Genomic DNA, 23,302 nt, shown 5'->3' on the forward strand with positions numbered 1-23,302 from the left:
AAAGTGAGCAGTTACAAAGATGTCAAAGAGTTGGCTACACCGACAAGAGCATGATGATGATTAAAAGTAGAAATAACTAGTGTTTAACATTTCGGGGTGTAATTTGCCAGTGCGTTGACCTACTCTTTCTGCTAACCAAACACTCAACCGTGTGTTTAAATAATTTATTTAGGCAGTCAAAAGTAATCACAACAATTATCTAGTCTCAATGGGCTACGCGAACGCGTACTATGTCTAATAGAGCAAAGACCGGGGTCACTTCCTAGAAAATTTGCACCAGAATTAATTCAAAAATCTTCGTTTTCTAATCTAAAAATGAGTTTGGGTGTAATTTGTGGTTGTCATCGAGCAGGACCGCCTTCTGCATTTGTGCTGGAAGCGACACGCCACAGAAATCCAACCGCCTCAAGCTGTTAGAAAGGCTGACTGGAATTAACCCATTTGCGGACAAAACAATTAGGATTATTTCAGTGGAGGCCACATCCCACATGTCGGTGATCTCGTGCGCCAGGTCGAGATACTTCCGGCGTTTCTCGGTTTCAGCTTTCACGAGACCCTCGTCATACGGTATGGTGACGTCCACAAGAAATACCCTCGACTGCGATCGATCCAATATCACAATATCAGGCTTATTCGCAAGAATAGTCCTGTCCGTGATAATTGATCGATTATTATTATTATTATTATTATTATCGTATTTATTTTAAACTCTCGCCTCTCCCAAGGCCTAAAAGATTAATTTTGAATTTTTAAATGGGAGAGGCGGTATTTCCCGGCAATGGCACAGTCGGCCGGGGTCAGGGACTCAGGTTATTATTATTATTATTATTATTATTATTATTATTATTATTATACAGTTGATAGTTATAAGTATTATTAGTATTGCTGTGCGCGAGCAGCACATACTTTTTGTAGTTTATAGTTTTTTATTCTTTTAAATTTGTATTCGTTTTGACGTTTTGTTTTTGTTCTTCATTTGCCATTGGATTTTCAACTTTTTCCCGTTTCTCCCTCCATTTAAAACGCACTAGGAAAGCGTCTCGCCAACAATTGGAATTATTATATAAATTTACTATAGCAATAATAATAATAATGAAACTATGAGCATTTTATATACTACACAAAGTAATGGATATTGTATTAGAAAGTAACTTTATCAATTGTTACGTACATTAACTTAGTTAGTTATATCCATAGTGTTTATTGTGTGCCGCAATAAGGTTCGAAAATCGTGCTGTGCGTTTAAAGTTCCTTCTGTTAACACAATATGCATTTGTACTAAGCTATTATATATTTGTATTAAAACGCAATTTAATTCGTACAGGCGACAGTAAATGTGAAAATGTCGGGCGTGGAGACGTATACACGTGAATTTTTATTTCAACGATAAATGGTGTCCCGTACGGTCGACAAAAATTCCACTTATTTTAAATTTTAGGGTCGTCCTTATAATTTTACGCGTTAACAAATGCAGTTAGTGTGAAAAAGAACCAAATCAACCATTTGGGTTACTGACTTACTTACTTATTTACTCAGCTTTATTCCTTACATGCACACTTAGTATGTATATAGAACCAGTGAACACATGTATATGTGCATTGTAGAAGCGAGGATTGCACCATCTGCAGTGTGCGCAGCCTACAGGGATTACACATTCTACAATCATCACCGTAAACAATATACATATTTTATTCAATATCACGCCACCGCACAAGTCTACTCGTAGTCTCTAGATTCCACATTTTTCAAATGGATTGTTGCAGTGCTTTTTCAATATTCAATTCCCGTTGTTTAAACTTTGAGATTGGATTGGAAGGCTAATGTTCGCTGGGAATTAAATTTTGCATTTGGAAATCTGGCGAGGAGTTCATAAATAGTATGTCTTGGTCGTTGGTCCACATATAAATTACGGGTAAATGTGAGAGAACTGTGCCTTTGTAACATTTGCGGGGTGTAATGTTAATTTAATTGGGTAGGTGATTAGTTACAAACTAAGTACAAATGTACTTGCACATTGTACACAGATAAGGCATGTAAGTCGATTGAATTAGGTAACTCCGTATCTCCTTATCGCCATGTTTTGTTGAAATTATGACATTGACGGACTCAGATTTCGGCCGCAACAGACTAACAATTGAATAATAATTGAATAGTGGCACGAAATAATAGCGTTTAGTAGTTTAGGAACTGTAACACGGTAGCACGAAATTCATATTGTATCAGAGGCTTCAGATAGCTAACCTGGCGGTAGATAGACATAATTGACTTGTATGAGACAGCTATTGTGATTTCTAGCTACGAACTTTCTTTGGTAGGAGATTTCTGGAAAATATTGAAGAAACAAAAATTTACAAAGTTAACAGTGTATAAAAATTAAACCTGTATAATATCATACATGATTGCCAAACAACATTAGAGGAGTTATTGAATTGTTATGACATATTACGTAACTTTGAATAATTATACAAAAGATTACCGTAGTAAAAGATCAAATATCAGTAGTAGGGTTTAAATGTTAAATAATAAATATATATGTATAGGCAAGAGCACGTCAAGCTTGACACTTTGTACTTTGGACCGTTTTTATCGTAAGTAGCATAGAGTTGGATTTAAGTCTTAAGTGTCAAGCTTCACGTGCTCTTCGCCCTGTACGTATGCATACATTATATGTATATATACACACACATATATATGTATGTATATTATATTTCATAAAATAATTGGTGTACACGATAGGAGCCTCCCTGTACGACTTATCATACCTTTCCTGTATCTATGTCTGGCATAGCCTGAGCAACAATCGGCGACCTTATGGCGATAGCCAAGCCCTTTCATGATGGCAAGCATTATAGTGTATGCCATCGATACGTTATGAATGAACGAATAAAATAATTATAATATTATATAATTAAATGAATGAAAATGTTAGTAGGGTTCCTCCTACGTATATAGCATGGTAGGCAACCTTTTGTCCACAGATCCACATAGAGCTCAAAAGCGTTGAATAAGCCAGTAAATATAATATAATCTCCTTGTAATTGTTGGATGGGAACTGGTCTATATTTGCATATGTCCTTGGTTCTTAGCGTAAAGGTCATTCAAAGCGAGGGTGAAGAGGTTAAACAAATATGCGACAATGTAGATTGATCGTGTCACGTTTTTAATCTTTTTAAGCTTGGCCCTATTTAATGTGGAACCAGAAAGTTTTATCCTTTAAGTTGTCCATTTATTTTAATATTGTTTACTACCATGATATTATTTTTAATTGAAATTACTCCCGTAGTTTCTTACAATTATTAATACAAAGATTGAACACAAAGAAAAAATCCTTCGATCTGCCAGGACTCGAACTGACATGCCACTGTCGCATAAGGCGATAAAAGTCGGGAAACTCTAGAAAAAGATCTGAAACACTTAAGAGAGGTTAGTAGATCTGTGGCTCTAGTTTGGCATACCGACACAGGTTCGAACCTTTAAGGCAAATATTCTTAAACCGTGGAGGAGCAGTTACTGGGGTTTCATGTATCAGCACTACGTAAAAGATTCTGTTATACGACGTACAATGACCACCAGTGTGGCACATATTAAAAAATTAACAGTAACATAATGTCATCTTTACAAGTGATACAAATTTCACTACCATTTTAAAACAATTAAATTTTAAAACAATAACAATTAAAAATATATATATAGTGTGCATCAGTACCTTAACAGTAACCTTACCTATTTCTGCCGCCAAGCAGTAATGTTAGCGTTACTGCGTTCCTTGGTTTTGAAGGGCGAGGGTGCTGGTGAAATTACAGGCACATGGGACTTGTCAACTTATGTCTCAGGATGACGGGCGCAGTGGCAGTACCCCACTGATCTTTGTGATTTAAAGCTCTGAGTGGCACTGCAACTGTTATGGACAGGCGTGTAGCTTACTATCAGGCACACGACTCGTTCGTCCCGTCAGTTGATATTATAAAAAAAGAAGTAATTAAACGGTTTTTTTATTCAGCAAATTTATTATACCGGGTGGAAATTTGTAATGCCACCTGGAGGGAAAGTACTCTAAATACTGGAGATATAATTTTTTATGTAAAGGAAACATTCCTTTATTTTTTAAAAGAAATAAAACATGCACCCTGCACTTTTATTGCATCGATCGATGGGGTTAATTATAAGAATAAAATCTCTCTCACAAAATTGGTTAATTAAATTTTATATATTGGAAATCTTAACGTATTTTAGTAAAATGAAAAAAATGGTAATCTAATTAATTTTTTGCTCGAAATGAGCTCCATTTTCTTGGATACACAAATTTAACACACAAATATTCATAAATTCATTTTGAGTAACTTTTAATAACGTGTTGTGATGAATTGTATTACAAATCGTATTCTGAACCTCAGCCATCAACTCGTTTACAGTCGCATAGGATTTAAGGTAATATAAATTTGATTGTTAACATATCCCCACAAAAAAAAATCTAAAGGGGTGAGATCTGGTGATCTCGCAGGTCATCTGATTATGCCGTTTGTACCAATATAGGTATTAAAATGGTTACTAATGTAGGCAGTAGTGACTCTGCTGTTATGGGTTGGAGCGCCATCTTGCTGCAGAGTTATTCGATTTCGCTCTTCATACACATTTCATAACATTTATACTTATACTTTGTAAGCACTTGGAGCACGCGAGTGTGGTTCGTTCCAATATCTATGCTTGAAGCCTTTGGAAGTATTTCGAAGTATGTTAAAACATTAAGATCGAATTCGGAATAGTTCTGTTGAGGAGTTTGCCGTCGCTTTTGGTAGCTACCCGTATTTTTTAAATTATTTACCATTTTAGCGGGTTCCATTCCCGCGTGTGGCTAGCAATTTTCGAAAATCTTTGAATGCAGTATTATTTCTTTTTAAAAATAAAGGAATGTTTCCTTTAAGTATAAATTTATATCTCCAGTATTTAACGTACTTTCCTTCCAAGTGGCACTACAAATTTCCACCCTGTATAGCGTATCTTATAAAAAGCCGTGGTAGACTAATGGTTTGACCTGCCACATCTGAAACAGAGGGTCGTGGTATCGAATCTGGGCTCGTGCCTCTGCGTTATTCGGAATTTATGTGCGAAATTTCATTTGAAATTCATCACGATCTTTTCGGTGAAAGAAAGTATCGTGAAGAAGGTTCTCAACCTTCGGAAAACGTGTGAAGTCCCAAACCCGCATTGAGCCAACGTGGTGGACTATGGCCTAAACCCTCGCCTGGGGAGACCCGTGTCCAACAATGGGACATATAAATGGGTTGATGATGATGATGTATCTTATGAGAATCACACAAACCCATAAACGAAGAAAAGAGTGGTCGTGGAATGTTAAAAATCAATCGTGTAAATTATGTATAAATTAGAAAATATTGACATGAGATATAGTATTTTAACTGACGACCATTGTTAGCTATTGTACATAACTTTAATAGACGTTCAATAAGCACGTACAGGGTCAAGAGCACGTCAAGCTTGACACTAAAGGTTTAAATTTTACTTTATGCCGCTGCCGCTTGCAATAAGCACGGTCCAAAGTAAGATAAAACAATATACTTTAGTACCAAGATATTTATATGTACACAAACAGCATGTTTAGAAGAAAATGTTTGTTCAACGATATACGTCGTTGTAAAAATGTTCCGTTCTTTCTGGGTATATTCAAAAGCAATTTGAAAATGATTTAAAGTAAAAAAAATAATTGTTGAAGTTAGTTTCGGCCGAATTTCATTCAAACCAAAATAGAATACTTTTAAATATAGAGATGCAATGTCAGAAAATTGGGTCAATTTCTTCTTGAATACTGTAGCGTGGATAGCGTCTTGCATGGAACGTTGACTTGTTGCCAAGTAATATTATTAAGAGTGTAGTGTTGTACTGTAAACTGTTGCCTGAGTGGTACGGCAAATCCGTACCACTCAGGCGTTGTTGATATTGCCTATCCTTCCGGTATTCAGTAGTTATGAATTGATACGTTAAGATTGTTATGATTCGTAAGTAATATAAGAAGCATGAGCAGTTAAGAACTGTTTTCGTATGCGACGAATTCTTTTCACCTTGTATGTGGTGAACGACCGATAGTGACGCCAGACAACTGTAGACAATCAGTACACAATTTGGGGCTATCAAATAAACAGACACGTAGATAGTTGCTAACGTCTGTTCTTCACGTAATAAAGAGATAGGTATTTTTTATCTTCGATGCAAAACGGCTTTAAGAGGTTTAATAATAGTTCATGTGTCACCGAATATAATTTAATACAATGATATTATTGGAAGGAGCTGGTGCGCCTGTACTACAAGTGACCACGACCTAAGGCGTACTAAGCAGATTCTAAAGTAGATTTTATAAGAAAAGCAAGATGACAAAATTTACACATAATAATATATTAATACAAATACTAATTATAAAGTTAAATGTACATTTAAATTTAACATTATGTTTTCATTATTAAATATAATTATTGTAGGACAAATTTTATACCTGTTGACTATTTTTAGTTTAGTTTAGTAATTTAGTTATATCACTGTACAGTCAAAAACACATCACGTTTGACAAGTTTGTTGAAACTTTGAACCGTTCTTATTGTAAGCGGCATAAAGTTGAATGTAAACCTTTTTTTCTTAAGTGTTTTTATCCTATACTTTTGGCTGTGTACTAAGAATCTTTTACTAAGTTATTGCAAAAACTAATATGATTACGTGAAATAAATTCATTTTATCAATTTATCCCTAACCAACGGAAAAAAACTATATTTGGTGTTAAATTTCAAATAAGTATTTTTTTTATGTAAAGACAAATGAGTACACGATCCACTAGATGAGAGAAGGTCATCACCTATGGTTGGTATGGTATGGCCAACACCAGAGTTGTCCTTTGAGAGCCCTGTTGACTCGTTTTTTGATGAAGCCCACATCATAGTGCAAGTGAAACACTTCAGGGGGGGCCTATTCCACACTTACAGGTTCGAAGAAAGATCGAGCGTGATTACAAAAATACTGGTCGTAAGACTCTCTGTTCAGAATTCACCTGGATATCAACCACTGCCTTTTTTATAACATCGAGTGACAGGACGACCAAGTCGTGCGCCTGATGGTAAGATACTTTTTTCTATATCTACGACCTACACGCCTGTTCATAATAGTTACAGTGCCACTCGGAGCTTTAAATTGTAAAGATCGAGTAATTTCACCAAAACCCTGTGATGATGTGACTTCCTTACATCGTCATCCCACCTTTTTATCGCCGTTTTCTCCGGTTCCTGGCCACTTGTTGTTAAATTTTGAATCGTGCTTTAATTCCTTTGCCTCGCCATTCTGTTTTTGTTGCGTCCCATCGCCACTCGCTGCGCGATCGCCGAAGCGAGCACGTCTTCTCGTCGAATTTTTGATCCATTTACCAGTTACCAAAAATCTCTTGTGTGGTAAAACATTTAAAAGATCACAAAACAACTTTAAAATATTTTTTATAAAACCGGATTTATTTCCACTATCCTTTTTTGAATTTTGAACTTTAAACTCGCTGAGCAAGATGCGTGAAGGCTGTGGGGGCTGAGGAGGCTACTACACTCTCCAGGCTACTTTACCAACCAACAGGACGTGCATAAGCAGTGCCAGCAGTGCCTATTAGTACTATCGCAAAGCTGTATTGTATTGTACACGTTCCGGATTGAAGGGTATTTAGAGTCAGTCAGACACGAAGACCTACTGAGTCATGGCCTGTGGCCCAGAATGCATTTGAAATATACATAATTTCTGAGTGTTGAAAATGTCAATAGGCGACGGTAATTACTTTCTATCAGGTGGACCGTGTGACCATTTCTTAAATTCTAAAGAAGATTTTGCAATGTTTTTTATGTGAAACTAAAACACGATTTATCCACTATCATTTTCAACCGCCTTTAAAAAAGGGAGGTGTTACGCGATCCTCTCCTACGTTTTTGAACGGTTTTCAATGATTCTTTTTTGTCAGAAAGGGGCAACCGTAGGTTCTATTTAAATTTGACGAAAATATTCCACCTCTAAGGGTGGCAAATTAGGTGATGAATCCGTTTTATTGGATTTCAACCACTTTCTGTTACTCAACCGATTTGAATAAAATTTGGCAAATAGGTGAAATTCCACAGAGTTATGAGGTCGGTTTTTTTACAAAAAGTCATAATTATTCACTTTTGACTTACCAGTTACTGAATTTTACTAGTCCATTTTACAACACTCGAGATATCTACAGTTTAATGCCTAGGTGACAGAGGCGAAATGTGGATATTCTGCATAAATCAAGATTTCCATCGGCTATATAAGGAATTTGTCAATCTATGCATAATGAAATGAAATGAAATAATTAGCAACATTGTTATATTATTTTATTCTTCCTACATACAACTATCTCATAGTATCGAGTTCTTAGGTTTTCGCGATTGTTACGTATAGGAAATGACATTATTTTTAACCGACTTCAAAAAGAAGGATTTTTTAAATCTTTTAGTTAAGGTATTTGTATCACTAATATCATACATTTGGTCAAATTTAACAGAATTCAAATCCATTTGTTAATTTGTGCTCTATTTGTGTAATTCTATTTGTAGTATTCATTTTTAACCATTTACGAAAAAGGAGGAGATTGTCAATTCGACTATATTTTGTGTGTATACTACGCGATTACTCTCGGCATTTGGGAACGAATTTTTATGACTCTCTTTTGTTGGAACGAGGATACCTCAGTGTTGGACCCATTTAAATTTGAAAAAAATATATAAAATATATAAAAATATATATGGCAGTACTTGCCTGACGAATGCTTTCACAAGGCGCTCTACTGCTACGTAGATCTTATGTAAATGTAGAAATGTATTTATTATATTAGTTTGTTTGAATATTTAGTTGAGATACTAATTCTTTGTAATTTTAATTAATTATGAAGTAATTACATTCATTCTTTAACTTACCTACTTATATTTTCGACATAGGCTTACCTATTTCAAATATGCACTTTTTCCACCGCTAACTATTGAAATGAAATGAATGAACTATTTTTAAAACGCACATTCTCATAGCCCCGCACTAGGGAAACCACGATACATCGTGGATGACATGGACACACACATAGATAATCAAAAATTACACTTAAACTCACGAGAGACATAAATGTAGGCCATATAAATATTTCTCCCGGCCCGGAAGTCGAACCCGTGACCTCTGCGCGGCAGTCCAGAATGGTAACAGTTCGGCCCTCGGGGACCGAACGGCAGTTAATGCGTGACTATTACGTTTTGCTAAAAAAGTTAACAACCTCGATTGTCCTCCAAATTAGATGCTGATACACTTCCAACACGATTATGTCATTGTTTGGATAACGTGTTTCTTGAGGCAACAGCAGGTACTTGTTAAAACATTAGTGGCATGTTCAACGCTCACTGATCTTTTTTTGTGAATTAAAGCGATGGGACATACAAGGCCTACACCTGGTGGATAGCGACACGCCTATCCATAACAGTTGTAGTGCTACAAGCTTTAAATCACAAAGATCTGAGGAAAACTGTGGCTGCGCCCGTAACCCTGAAACATAAAGTTGACAAGTTCCATGTGGCTGTAATTTAACCAGCACCCTTACTCTTCAAAACTGGAACGCAGTAATGCTCACATTATTGCAAGGGGAAAAAATAGGTAATGTGACGGTATTTCCCTGGGCGAACTCTTTCATAATGAGCTCTACCGGTACTGAAACTGAACCGAACATCACGAACTTGTAATCCTGTTCCCTTCAATTAAATCTAATATTATAACTGTTATAATAAAATTACCTTAAAAGTTCGTGGATTCTTTTTTCATAGACTCGCACTAGGGAAACCCTTTATCGCGGGTGCCATGGACACACACATAGACAACCACAAATTACACCCAAACTCACGAGAGAAATAAATGTAGGCCATACAAATATTTCTCTCGGCACAGGAATCGAACCCGCGACTTCTGCGTGGCTGTCCGGCATGGTAATTGTTCGGCCACGGAGGCAATCAAATCTATTTGCCAAGTTTTATTGATAAGCTAAGTAGGTATTTAAGTGGTGACCCATATAACATTGAACAGTATTCAAAATTTTCACCTAATACCAGCAACAACAAAAAGTATCGGTAAGTGGGTAACCTACATAATAGAACAGTGCAATAAGAATACTATTCAATTATAAATACTTCGAAATATTGACATAGGTAAATTCTAAATCTAATAAAATCTGTTTTTCAAAACTACTAATAAAAAATGGCTAGACCTTGAGAGAAACCAAATATTCAGCTCATTAGATTTATTTTATTATCACGAATGTAGACTGTGGAGTCTCGTATTTTGGATAGTTGCGACAAGAGCGTTGCTCCCTGCTGATAACTATTAATATACAATATGTCTATATCTATCTCATGCCTCAGCTGGCTAGTGAGCCAATCGCTAGCCAGCATAAGGTGCCCACTGGGCCGTCGCCACGCTCAGTCGAAAAAAAAACGTACAAAATCGACTCAGCGGCAGGAGAAATCCAAGCTAGATTAATTTTATTTTCTTTATCACTTATTTACTTTATCAATTATAGCCACTGTACATAGATTTTGCTTCCTACATCATGCTATGCCTTTTAAAATCTAACAGAACGAAAGTTAAATCATGCGAATAAATTATAGACGCTATGTAACATTCGATTTAACATTGAAATTTTCGACTCCCTCATTTTGTTTTTGAGTTAAAATGCGCTTAAAATGGCAATCGCTTCTCCGTACTTAACTAAATAAGTCAAAATGATGATTACTCAGTCATAATGCTTACGTAGATAAAAATAACTTTGTTGCTCCTCTCCATGATTAGATATTCATTTATGTAAATATCCTTGATTTACACACTGGCTGCTATCGTTTAATAGTCAGTCTACATCTAATAGTCAATTGTGTTTATTGTGCGCGCTCGTGTAAAAATTAGTGAGATAAATGGAAAAATTGGTCTGATAAATAATTTAATTTTGTCCAGAAATGTTCAAATTAATACAGTGGGTAGATACGGCGCCGCAGTAGGTATCGTACAATACGCGTGTTTGTGATAGTGCTTGTTTGAGCGTCGCTTTGTGTTGGTGGTCCTACATACAGCAGTTTTTTTTTATCTGCCGAATAAAACATCTTCAAACGGCCGCGAACCTTTTCACTACTAAACCGGAATATTAATGTGAGTATTTTACTTCACATTTTTTTCCTCTTCTGCGAAGTATTTCCAACGAAAGGTTACATTTTTATTATCTGCGTTTAAAAGTTTTTATACGTGATCAAAAATAAACTCTAGTAGTATTAGAAGTGATATTAAAGGTTGTCCCTTCGCACTATGAAACTATTTTGGCGCGATCGTGGAAAATTGAACGAACATTTTTATAAATATCGCGCATGGGTTCAATTATTTCGAATTTCCGTATCAATGGTGTGGCTCACAGCTTATTATCATTCAAAGCGGAACGGCGAAATGTGTTTTAGCAACCAATAGTAATTGACATTTTTATTGAATTGATATTCAATTACTTTTTATGTGATATTACTCCACTAGTTTGTTATAATTATTAATACAAAGATCGAACACTCGGAAAAAAATTCCTTCGATACGGCCGGATTCTAACCGACGTCTTCTAGCATATGTGAGATGTACCTACTGTTGTAAATGTATAAACTTTTTTGAATAAATGAATTAAAAAAAAATATCGTGCCCGACGCTATACTTAGTTGATATATCTGTATTTTTATATTAAAAATTATAACAAACTAGTGGAGTAATTTCAAATAAAATATAATCGAATATGAATTCAATAAAAATTTAAATACAATGAATAAAGACATCTCTAGCCAGGGCTAGTATCTGTAAAGGTATTTATCTAGGTGACGAAATACTTAAGATTTTTCATAGCGCTATGGCTAAAAAGTCGTTGAAAAACCAAATACAAAGACACGACAACAAACACATAGAAAAACGTTGGGGCCCGCCGGTTCCTTCCGTTGCTTAGTTGGTATAGCGTCTGCCACGGTATGCTAGAAGACGTCGGTTCGAATCCGGCCGGATCGAAGGAATATTTTCTGAGTGTTCCATCTTTGTATTAATAATTATAACAAAAGTAATTTGTTGTTTTGACATTTTGTCACTTAAGTAAAATAATTAAAAACTATTGGTAGATGAATATAACAATACAATACAAATACTCTTTATTGCACACTAACATAACTACATAAAAATACAAAATACGGGTACAGCCGGCGGCGTTATTGCTATCTAGCAATAAGGTAGTACAATAGATATATGGAAATAATCCTTCTACAGACATTAATTTGATTTATAAAATGGTGAGTCTATCTAAAATATACAAAATAATTTAATTAGCATCTTCATTTCTGTTTTGAACTCTATTATCTGCGATCAGAATGATTATATTCTCCCTAATATTAACACCCGGATTTAAATTTGACAATCAGGACATTAGAAGTATTACACATTCGAAATATCTCCGTTTGGATTGTATCAACCGAAAACCGAATAATTTGCACAAGTAATATCCTATCCTTTATTAGCTATATAATTCCTTTCCAATAAATAGAACCGTACTCAAAGTTAAGGTGTACTTAAATACAATCCTAAAGATTTTTATTCTACAAATAATATAAGAATAAGTTAAATAACAATTACTTGATTTTATTTCACTACTTCACATAGCACAGCGTTTAAACGCTAGTAGAAGTAGCCGAGAAACCGAGAAAACCGAGAAAAATTTTCAAAATTGATTCTGGTTTGCTTATTCTGGGTTACTTTTGTTATGTTTGGAAATTCCCTAGTTGAGACCAGATAACTGCTGGGGTTGTTTGGCACTTTATTATTATTTATATAACTTAGTGATAAATCCCTAGTAATATTATAATGCGAAAGTAACTCTGTCTGTTACGTTTTTACGCCTAAACCGCTGAACCAGTGTGGTTGTTGATTTTTATTCTTACAATCCAAATTAATATTATAAATGCGAAAGTAACTCTGAACCAAATTTGATGACTATTTATTTTATTTTATTTATTTTATTTATTTATTTAGATTCACTTACAGTTATAACAACAATACCTCCATACATTGATTACATTCTTGAAATATCTTAACTAATTGTATAACTAATTAAAAGTGAACACAGCATGCATAAACAAACTTAAGTATGAAATAATATGAGTTCTTAACTAAACAGGATGAAAATATAAAACAAAGAGAATAATAAAAATTTCAAAAAAGACAACAAAAGCAGTGACCACCAATGTCAATTCCAATATACAACAATACAATATATATCAACAGTATAGATAAAATTATTAAGTTACAGTTTGGATAAAATTGATCTGCGAAATCTGTACAAAGAGTCGGAAAATATGTCACTAGACCCGCTATGCTGGTTATACAGTCTGCAAAGCCTGGGAACACATGAATTAAAGCCAAGAACAGTCCTGCGGAATGGTGGTGCTAAAGGTGTGATAGCGTACCTTGGGTATCTAGAGGGTACTCTAAGGTTAAATTTTGCGAGCAACTGTGGACAATCTATATATGATCGTAAAATTTTGTATAAAAACATCATATCTAACAGATCCATTCTTTTAGCGAGCGGCAGCATTTTGAAAAAAAATAGTCTATCAGAATATGATTACAGCTTTCTGGCTAACCCCTCTGAGTAAAATAAGTGCCACAGAAATCTCTTTTGCACTCGCTCAAGCCTCAATGTGTGGATCGCATAATGGGGGCGCCAAACCGGGCTTGAATATTCCAAAATACTACGAACTAGGCTATTGTACAGAAGTATCTTTGTAGCGGGAGAGCGAAATACCCTCCCGTTCCTGATTACGAAACCCAGAACCTTAGAAGACCTTCCAATTATATTTTCCATGTGAGGTACGAATGTCAATTTAGCGTCAAGTAACACTCCTAGATCTCTAATACAATTTACTTCTTCCAATACTTGTTCGTCAATTTTATAACTAGACGGAATAATGTTTAAATTTCTGGAAAACTTAATGTGTAAACATTTCTTAATATTTAAGTTCATAAGATTATCAGAGCACCATTCTTGCAGTCTGTCTACATCAGACTGCAATAGACACACATCTACAGGTGATTCAATGACTCTCGAGAATTTCAAATCGTCTGCATACAAATAGGGTATTGAGCACCAAAAACACTCGGAAATATCATTAATAAAGATGTTAAAGAGAAGTGGACCCAAATGCGAGCCCTGAGGAACGCCAGAGGCTATGCTGAAAGTATTTGACTTGTATCCATTAACCACCACGTAAAAAGAACGATCCTTTAAGTACGAGCAAATCCACTGAAACATTGTGCCACCAAAGCCATACACAGATAGTTTTATTAGCAGTACATTGTGGGATACGCGGTCAAAAGCTTTACTAAAATCTGTGTAAATTACGTCCATTTGGCTACCCCTATCTATAGTATCGACTACACTTTCTGCAAACGAAACTAAATTTGAGCACGTAGATCTCGCTTTAACAAAACCATGTTGGTGTGTGGATAGAAATTGTTTAAAATGGTTACTAATAATTGGGTAAACAATGGATTCAAATAGTTTGGCAGGAACCGACAGCAATGAGATTGGACGGTAATTGTTCACGTTGGCTTCGTCACCAGATTTAAATATCGGCACCACCTGAGCCGATTTCCATGAGCAAGGAAATGTTCCTGTTGACAAGGATCTGTTGAAAATCAATTGCAACGGATAAGCCAAACCATCGGCACAGTTGGCGAAAAAGACCGCAGAAATTGAGTCAGGACCTGCGCTTTTATTGACGTCCAGTTTTTTTAATTTATTGAACACCACATCACGAGTAACATAAATAGACGTGGCACCCGCACTACTCATATTAATACGCTGCCAATATTCAGAAAAAGGTGTCTGAGAATTACTGCCAATATCTTGATAGACCAGAGAAAAGTGTGTTGCAAATAAATTGCAAATCTCATCACCAACCGCCGAAACATCTGTGCGATTCGTAATTGTATCAGGATAAGTACTATGACCACCTCTTTTCGATTTCACAAAAGACCAAAAATATTTAGGATTGACGTTGATTTTCTCCTCAGCTAACTGTATATACGCATTATAGCATTTGTTAGCAAGTTTTTCACAGTTCGTTCGTAATAGTTTAAAAGTCAGATTATCCATTGGATTATTATATTTTTTGTATAAAGTTCTATGTTTATTCTTTTCACGTAAAAGTTTTATTAGATTTTTATTGAACCAGGCTGGATATTTTGTTCTGTTTCGGTTAAAATTAATTTTAGGAACAAATTTATTGATAATCTTGTAAATATGATCATAGAATATAGATAGCATGTCATCGACATGATTACAATCAGAAAACAATATATCCCAATTGAAATTACTTAGCTCTTCATTAATGTCTAAATAGTTTGCTTTAAAATAATTAAATCTCCAGTTCAGATTATTGATTTTCAAGCGATTCCCACCAGAGTTGTTCGATAAAGTTATGTCTAAGGGGGGATGATATGTGTCAATAACACTAATTACATTTTGAGATTCACTTACATTACAAAATTGCACGTCCGTTAACACCAAGTCAAGAACTCTGCTCGTCTTGTTAACAATTCCGTTAACTTGCTTCAGACCGTTCATATTGACTAATAGAAGGACATAGGCTACTTTTTGTCACAAAATTAAATCTTAAAGGGGTCAAATAAGGGATGAAAATTTGTATGGCGAACCAACAAAACTATGAAAATTAAAAATAAATATATAAATAATTAAAAATAGTTTCATTCCTATGAAAATTAATATAGTACAGTAAGCTACTCGCAATACTTATTCTACGCAGACGTAGTGGCGGTCACAACTCTTAAAATATAAATGTATAATAATTTTTGTATTTTGTCTTAAAAGGCGACATAGTTAATATTTTAGTAGCACTAGAGCTCTTTGTGAAATACTTTTGTCCAGGGAACCACTGTCAACTTACCTGTATCTGTCTAGCAGTAATGTTAGCATTACTACGTTTCGGTTTTGAAAGGTGAAATTACAAGCACATAGGACTTGTCAACTTATGTCCCAGAGTGGCGGGCGCAGTGGCAGTGCCCCTAAGATCTTTATGATGTAAAGCCTGAGTGGCACTGCAACCATTATGGACAGGCGTGTTGCTTACCATCAGGTGCACAAGTCGTGCGTCACGTCACTTAGAATCATAAAAAAAATAGAAATGATTGAAATTAATAGTAAGTCTAGGATATATTTACACACTTTGTTTCCCCTTCCTAGTATGTATGGCAAAGGAATGGATTACACTAAGGCATATGTGTTTCTCAATTTACGTAGATATTTTTTAGACAAAAAAATTGAGGTTGTGCCCAAATGTGTTATTATAACGTTTTTTTATTATTATAACGCACACACTCATAGCCCCGCACTAGGGAAACACTCTGTATCGTGGGTGTCATGGACACATACATAGACAACCACAAGTGACACTCAAATACATCTCCCAGCCCGGGAATCGCACCTGGGACCTCTGCATGGCAGAGCAGCATGGTAACTGTTTGGCCATGGAGGCAATTGAAACATTACTTTTTATTTAAATAAGTACTACATAAAAAATATATTAATATCATAATTTGATTTGCTATTGTATTGTCTTATCTGGGCGCACGGAATTGTAGCAAGCTCAACTGTACGTCCTTTTTTCGAAGCATGTCTTTCTTATGGATTAAACTATAGGCCTAAAACTTCTGTTAAAAGAATACTTAATGATATGGCCTAATGTAGGTTTATGAGATTGATATGTCAAAAGTTATTTTTTGTAAATTGAGTAGTTTGTTGAATGGAGTGCCAACGGAAAAGAAACACAAGACTTGACTCTACATGAGACCGATAACTAACTTATTACCGAGTAAGAATCGCGAGACAGGATTTTTTATGCTTTAATTGTTTTTGATGGGACTAAAATACGAGTATATATAACAAACGCTACTAGCTCAATCTAAATAGAAGTTTGGCTAAATGAAATCGGGTGTAATTCAAAATGAGTTTTTTTTATATACGAGTATATATGAATGTATACATAACGCTCTTTCAACTCAGGGTTTATCCGCCACCACACCGGGGTAGATATGAAAAAAATTGAGAATAGTTTGCCACTGCTAATGGCTAACACAATACAATTTGGTAGAATCTACCCCGAGCGAATGGCAGACGTCACCAAATTAGTTCTAACTGCCACACTTATTAAGCGTAATTCACCGAACATTTAATTTTTTAAATAATTTTAAAACCATCGCGTGAGTACCAAGCATACTTAATATTTGCTATTTATTTATAAAACTAAGTAATTATAATAAAACTTGATTAGTATTTTTTTATTTAAAGCACAAAAAAGTAAATTTTGGTTATTATAAATAAACCTGTTATAACTAAAGTATTTTTTTAATTAACACATATTTTAAACAAGTTCAAGTTAATTGTATGTAAATCATCACTATATATATGTTATTGACGACTTGACATAAAACTTTATCTATAAACGAGTATGTATCTAATAACATTCAGTACATTATGTTTAACAATGCGCCGATGACCTCTAATTTTTGACATTTGTATATTTCTTTTGACGTTATTCAAATTATTATTATTATTATTATTATTGACATCTATTTATCATTAAAATGGACTCATATAATGCATATAGCTATCACCGCTTTTAAATTACTTAATGACTGATTAAATCCATGTTACACCTGATTTAGTCTGTCGAAGTGCATATGAATGAATGTATAATATATGCCTAATGTTTGACCGGACATGTGAAACTATACTGTTCGTGTCAGTTTCTGCAAAACCTGTGTTTTTAAAAAGAATTATTATTTTATTAAAAAAAAATTTTTTTACAAAAAGAAAACTTATAAATTAAAACTTAGCGGTACAACAAAAACCTGAATAGGTTTATCCGTACACCGCGATTCATTGACGTGAGCTCGTAACAATACTGGCTAACTCGTTTGCTTACGTACGCTTACCCACTACCATAAAAGCAACTACTACTCGAGTAAAAGACCTGTGAACGAAAATAATAAGTTATAGCGAAAAGTAAGAATTAGTTATGACCATTACAATAGCTTACGATCACATTAATATAATAACAAAAAACTTATTTAAATATAGAAATCCGGTTTTCAAAGACACCTGTATTGTTGTTATCTACCCCAGTCCAGCTTGTCCTCGCATAGATGTACCCTATAGCACGCCCTTCTGGCGGAAGGTCCAGTAACATTCTGTCTGAACCTATGTCCGTGCCAACCTGAGCGCCCTTAGACCCGCTATTTAATTTATTACAGGCGTTACGATGGCCCAGGGCCTTTTGTTCGGTGGCCCAGTCAAGTATATCAACGGCCAACTGCTTAATATCCTTCAGAAAAAAAAGGTTGTTATCCTACTATTCTCAAAGTGATAACCTGTTCTAGAAGATAACCTTAACGACATATTATTTCTACGTTCACTTAATTAGTTATATGTGTATGGTTAATAACTTTTCAACTTGGATAAAAATATTGCAATTATTCTGATTGTGATTAACATAAATTTGCTGTAAGTACCAAGACGGTTAATGAGATTTTAATAGGTATTCGGCTGCAAAAAAGGTAATTAATATTCTTGTGTAGTAGGTTGTGACATGATTAAAAATATACATTTAAAGCTGTTATTTAATTCGCCTAGATTGTGGTAACAAATAATAATTATGTAGGTGATATGGACGACGGCATTGAGAACAAATTTGGTGACGTCTGCTTTGCCTCGAATCAAATGTAACCAAATAATGTAGCATTTGTAACCGGCGATGGCAGATTTGACTAAATTTTGTCTCGTCTAACCCGGGGCGCTGGCAGACGGGAATAAAAGGCTTACGTGGATGTCGAGCCGTTTAAAATATTGTCACCTAAAACAGCTGCAGAAATATTTCACTCGCTTTAACAGCAAGGTCCCCGAAGTTTTTTGTGTAGTGATTTATGTTTAATTACAGTGTCCTTCACATTTTTGTGTCAGGTTTCCTCTTTGGAATTGTTCAGGAACTTTGTGGCGAGTTGCTCGGGGAGCTTAGCGACGAAAAATTTTGAAACAATTACATTTGTCAGAGCAGTCATATCTCCGTAACGTATGCGTAAATTCATTTAGTCGGTATATAATTACAATTAATCAACATCGAATATGTAACCGTGACTGTTAGATAGGGTATTGTTATTGTATTTACGTGACGATAAGGAACTGGTGGATCAAACCACTGTGACCTCCCTTTCGACTTCAAGTCATGTCACTATCAGGCAGATCGAAGAGATTTATTACTTACACTGGCCATGCGTGGCTTAGTAATATAAAAAAGTGATAAATCGGTCATTTCAAAGAAGGGCCTTTTTTTAATGGCAAATCAAATTTTAATTGACGACCTCGGAGGCTCAACGGTTTACACTGTAGGCGCTGTATGAAGACGTCTCGGGTTCGATTCCCGGTACCACCAATTTGAGAAACTAACTTTCTTAAATTAGTTCTTGTCTGGGTGTTTTGTAGTGTGTAGTGCCCGAAGTAAATTCCGTTGCTCTAGTACTCAAAATACAGGGATTTACTTAGTTTGAGACCAGGTAATTGACGTGGTTATTAGGTGCGTTATTATAATATTAATTTTGCCCAATTTTCCGATATGCGAATTCTGCCTTTTCTAAGAGAGATGCCATACGATATTTTTGCGACGCCTGGGCGGTGACGCTGCGTTATATGTACTAGGTACATATAAATTAAAACTACTTTCCACATGGAGCGTTGAAAGGAGCGCGACTACGGAACGCGTGCCCATCGGACAAGGGGCTAGGCGACGGCGGCGGCGACTGACGGTGCGTACAGTATGTCCGCTGCGACGTCGAAGTAAGCAGCGTTACGTTGCGACACCGCATTGCTCGTGTGGCACTCGGTGCGTTGAAATCATAGCGTAGCGACGCATCGGTAACGCCCTAGTGACACGTTCTAATACGAGTATATACGGAGTCTCTCGCTTTAAGTCCAGTTTATGGTTTCTATCTAAGATCGGGATCCTCATCGGGGCCATACACATTCTGATGTCTATTTATAATGTGATCATCGTTTAGATAATGAATGTTATCGAAAACTAAATCTTTCTCGGTTGAAAGTAAATAATATACACAAAAGAAATCTAGTGTAATAATGTATTTTTTATCGAGGGACTAAAACGAGCCAATATATGTATACCCGAGATGGTTAGCCACCCGAGCTTTAGCCAGGGTAATCTATTACTCCGAGGGTTCATATTAGCTTTTAGTCTTGAGGTCAAAACTTTACTTTTCACTTCGATTATGAGAAAAAAATAGTCAATTAAGTACGAAAAAATAATTTATTTATTTCAATAATTTACGCTTTACAACAAAATCACAAACTAAAATTCTTTCTTTTTCTTTTCATTCAGAAAAAAATTTTCGGGTATTTTTTTCCAACCAGACATAGATACCACACACGCAACAAAACGCCACGATTAGCGGTCTTCGGTAATCATGAGCGTCTTTCGCACGACTTAAGTGTTACGTCGCGTTACTAAAATGTACCATACACGAACGCACTAACGCGGGAAAATAATATGTCGCCACCGTCTATGCGGAAAAGGCACGGAACTAAAACTTGAATTATGACTATCTTTTTTGTGACTATTTTTAAGTGTTGTTTTAGTTGTAATTATATTGTTTCACTAAATGAACTTTTACCTTTTGGCACAAACTAGAGCAAGTACTGGTTGTTTGAGTTCGTTTAGATCACTCGAAGTAAATTAAAAATCGAGGTACTTTTTATTCCCTATGGATTATTGATGCACATTACTCTCGCTATGTAAGGCTATATTAGAACATGAGAAGTAAAATAATTATATTGTCGCATACCAACTATTAGTAATATATACCTAAACGGTTACAAATACATAGGGACTAAATTAATACTTAATATTATGACAACAAGATTGTCATTCTTGCATCAGTTGTCTTTCTTATACCCAAAGGAAACGATATAAAGGGTAGTACTGAGGCAATCAGCTTAATACATAATATGTACATAATAATCATGCAAGTTTGAGTAAGAAGTACATCCGTTGTACGTTCCCCGTAATCAGTAATAAACAGTACATAAATTTAGATGAATGAATATGTACAAACTTGCAGCAGTTAGTAAGAACAACACTGTGTTAGTAACAGTTACTTATCTTAAATTCATAATAAATATATAATTTTATCATTTATTGGAATTGGAATATTGTTTTAATATTATACGATCTACATAATCTGTAGTAGGCAGAACATCAATTTAGATGAGTGAACACGGCTTTTGTGAATAGAACAATCGTGTCCGATGAGTGAATTTGCTCAGCTCATCTATTCAATCAGACATCAAATGTTATCAGTGTTAACTGAAACTGAAATACGTATTTCAACAACATCGGCAAAAATATCCCTGAGGGTTTATGTCATAGCCCGCTGTGGTGGCTAAATGTTACTTCACACGTAACGTCCAAGGGTTGTGAGCTCTTTTCCAAAGGGTTCAGTAGCAGAAGACCTTCTTGTGAAAAGGTTCGTCCAGGGTAGTTCTGTAGTCTTACCTGTTTCTACCGCCAAGCAGTAATGTGAGTATAAAGTTTTTGTACTTGTATTTAAAAGAGGATGCAACACTTTGTTTAAAAAATTATCCATATTGGTCTTTCAGTGTACAGTCAACAGCACATCAAGCTACACATTGACGTATCTTGTTCCGTTGCACTGGAGGCTGGATTTTCGAACAAAAATGTGTAGTCTGATGCGCTGTCGTCCGTACATACTTAGTATCTTCAGAGATACCTTAGTAGCACGTAGGTTTAGTCTCATATACTATTATATTTACACTTACTAAGGCCAATTAATGGTAGGGTAAATGTAAAAATTTATCACAAGATTATGTTTTCATAAATTTTGTTTTTAGAAAAAATACGTGCGAATTTGACCTTCATCCACTTGATGAAAAGTGACGATGGAGCATACGCACCTATATAATAAATATTCAACAAATTACTGGCAGGGAATTTTGCTAAGTAGAATTACGCCATATCAATGTGGAAGCATAACGCTTCGTGCGAATCCTAGGAATATTCACAACATAGGGCTGCAACTCCAGGCTACGTTTGTTCCCCCTTGATGGCGGAATTAATTCATTGTCCATTAATATGTATATCTTGTGATATTGTGTTATATAAGGGTGGTATTTAGGCTTAAGTTAAGACTGCTTTGTAGAGTAATGTTCTTTTTGTAAACTTGGCATCTATCATTCTCGTTAAAAATGGTTGAAAGTAACAAATTATACGCAATTTCAAGATTTACATTGACCTTATTATTGAAAACTGCCTGGCCCCTACAGGTGGATATCCATTATAAGTGTTAGTTTACAATTTTTATGACACCAAGGCTCACTTTATCCTGCTATATGGAATTATATGAGGCCATGAGAACCATAGTGGCCTAATTCAATGGACAAGCCATAGTGGCCTATCTTACTTAGGCCAGTATTGCACCTCAAATTTAGATCACAGACTAAAAACCATAACAATGATTATGCTGCCACCTAGTGAAAATTCGTTGTATCACTTTTAGACCTTTCTGGTTCTATCAAAATGATCAATTTGAACTGGTAAAAATCATAAACTCAATATTGTAAAAAAATGAGTTAGGCCACTATGGTTCTCATGGCCTCATATATAAGTTTAGGTAAAGTGTACTTTGTTATGTATGACATGCCTATTGTGAGGTTTTCATAGTAGACATAGAAATGAGACTCCAGTGACTATTATAAATTGTACCTATTATAATATTTTTTACTATGAATCCAAACAAAATAAAACCCCGTCCTTTCTCGTCAATGTTTTTCGCAATGGCGGCAGTCAGTCGGCGTTCCAATATGTAATATACCCTTCTTTTATTTCTTAACTCGATAAAACTAATTCTTAACGAAGCAAAGTAAGTTTTCTAACAAAAAAATAAATTGATATCGAGTTCTTAGGTTTTCGCGATTGTTACACATAGGAAATGAAACTATTTTTCCGGATTTAAATCGCGTACATTTGTTTTTTCTAACAAACCGACGTTTCGGGCCCTTTACATGTCCCATGGTCACGGTTGACTGAGGTGGTACAGTCTTCAACCAGTTATGTCTAATATT

At 35.2% G+C, this 23,302-nt stretch overlaps 1 protein-coding gene across 1 annotated transcript in view; it reads left to right on the top strand.

Moving 5' to 3' along the window:
* Positions 1 to 11,130: 11,130 nt before the first annotated feature.
* The window catches only part of LOC113235520 (homocysteine S-methyltransferase-like), a 25,188-nt gene continuing 13,016 nt past the window's right edge, over positions 11,131 to 23,302 (top strand). The window contains exon 1 of the mRNA XM_026471257.1: positions 11,131 to 11,220. The gene's annotated coding sequence lies outside the window, so the exon portion shown is untranslated. The remainder of the gene's footprint in view (positions 11,221 to 23,302) is intronic.

The sequence above is a fragment of the Hyposmocoma kahamanoa genome, unplaced genomic scaffold (genome assembly GCF_003589595.1).
Source record: "Hyposmocoma kahamanoa isolate Upper Pololo Valley unplaced genomic scaffold, ASM358959v1 102, whole genome shotgun sequence".
Classification (NCBI taxonomy): domain Eukaryota; kingdom Metazoa; phylum Arthropoda; class Insecta; order Lepidoptera; family Cosmopterigidae; genus Hyposmocoma; species Hyposmocoma kahamanoa.